Genomic DNA, 2,045 nt, shown 5'->3' on the forward strand with positions numbered 1-2,045 from the left:
GGAACCGCCTCCATGGCACATAACAACAACAACAACATGGAGTCTTGGTGTGGCACTGTGGATTAATGGGCCAGACTGCAAAGTCATTTGAACTACAAGGTCAGAGATTCAAGCTCACCAGCTGCTCCTTGGAAACCCATATAGGGTCACTATGGGTCGGAACCGACTCAACAGCACTTAACAACAATAAGGAAAACAAAACAAAACTTTAAAAAGAAAGTCCATAGGGTTTTCTTGGCTGTAATCTTTATGGTAGCAGATCAGCAGGATTTTCTTCTATGGTATGGCTGGATTTGTTCCAGCCACCAACCTTTTGGTTAAAGTTGAGCAGTTTGCACCACCCTTGGGCCTTGAACCCCTCAGGGACCCAGTAAGCTAGGTTTTAAGAGCCCTCTTCCTCTTAAACACAAGAGGGCTGGCTCCCAGCTCCCTCCTCCCTTAGAAACTAGGAGTTTAGGCTCTGACACTCTTATGGTTCAATAGACAGGACCCCAGCTTCCTCCTTATTCTGGACCCACAGTCTCTATAGAAATCTTGTGAATTCAGAGACCAGGGAGTCCTTGACATTACCTTGTGGATGAAAGTATGGTCTCAGCACAGAGAGACAACTTGCCTTGCCAACTAGGAAACAGCAAAGCCAGGATTCAAATCTCTGTTTGTCTGACTCCTGCTTCTTCAGAGGCAGCGTGATGCTGTGGGAATCCTTCTGCTCAGGAATCAAGCACATCAGTTCCAAATGTGCCTCAGTCCCTTTCCTGTGGACAAGTCCCTCCCCATCTCTCAGCTCCACTTGCAAAATGGGATCACTTTCCAATACACTTTGTGCTCCAAGAGGCTCTCGGACTGCATCTATTTTCTTCATTGGTGTGTCCTTAGGGTTCAGAATGGTGTTTGGCCTGTAGAAGACACTCAAGAACTGTGGGTTAGATAAATGAAGAAATTATCATCCTTCAAAGAACCATATGAGCATGAAATGACATTGTGAGCATCTAGCTCCTGGCACATAGAGGTCCAGGTTAAAGGTTTTTCCTCCCCTCGAATCTATTCCCCAAAGGAAATTAAGGAGAAAGGTCAATTCCACTTTCAATAATTATTTGAAGACATATTTATTGAGTAAACAGTCCTGGGTGGTATTAAGTGCTCAAACTACTAAGTGCTCGACTTGATTTGAATCCATTCAGAGGTGCCGTGGAGAAAAGAGCTGGCAATCTGCTTCTGAACAATCACAGTAGAACAGTTCTCCTCTGCTCACATGAAATTGAGAACCTGGAGATCAGGTGTAGAAGGAAAGGCAGAAGACGAGAGTGACCGTTAAAAGCTTGAAAGTCTCCAAGTCCCTCAGCCACTTGTCCCTTAAAATAGTTCAGGGCAAGGAACAAAAGGTAAGCACTCTAAGAGCTCCTCTGTGGGTGGAGAAACGGGAACGGCACGGGGAAAAACTTCATGGTGTTACACCCGTCAGACCAGCCGTAGATATGACCATGAGTTGCGAAGGTCAGATTCTGAAACTAGGAAAAAGCCAGCTTCAGACAAATCTTTATTAGGAACCTTACACACAGAATTTAGCATGAATATGCTCATCAAATATCACCTGACTAGAGGTCCATGCAAGGAGCTCTGGTAGCATAGTGGTTACGAGTCGGGTTGCCAACCTCAAGGTCAGCAGTTCGAAACTACCAGCTGTTCTGTGGGAGAAAGATGAAGCTTTCTGTTCCAGTAAAGATTTACAATCTCAGAAACCCTGTACAGGGTCACTATGAGTCAGAACTGACTTCATGGTAATTAACAACAACAGAGGTCCATGCAGGCAGAGTAGGGTGTGGGTGCTTATACCCTGTACAGGGTTTCTGAGGCTGTAAATCTTTAAGGAAGCAGAATGCCTCATCTTTCTCCTGCGGAACAGCTGGTAGTTTTGAACTGCTGACCCTGATGTTTGCAGCCCGATTCGTAACCACTACGCTACCAGAGCGCTCTCTCTCTCTCTCTGTCTCTGTCTCTCTCTCTCTCTCTCTGTGTCTCTCTCTCGCTCTATATATATATGTATA

The 2,045-nt window shown here is 45.4% G+C and overlaps 1 protein-coding gene across 1 annotated transcript in view; it reads left to right on the forward strand.

The window, feature by feature from the left end:
• Positions 1 to 2,045, forward strand: part of KLK8 (kallikrein-related peptidase 8) — a 32,368-nt gene that overhangs the window by 2,938 nt on the left and 27,385 nt on the right. The gene's annotated exons all lie outside the window — the stretch shown is intronic.

This window comes from Chrysochloris asiatica, unplaced genomic scaffold, assembly GCF_000296735.1.
Source record: "Chrysochloris asiatica unplaced genomic scaffold, ChrAsi1.0 scaffold00116, whole genome shotgun sequence".
Taxonomy (NCBI): domain Eukaryota; kingdom Metazoa; phylum Chordata; class Mammalia; order Afrosoricida; family Chrysochloridae; genus Chrysochloris; species Chrysochloris asiatica.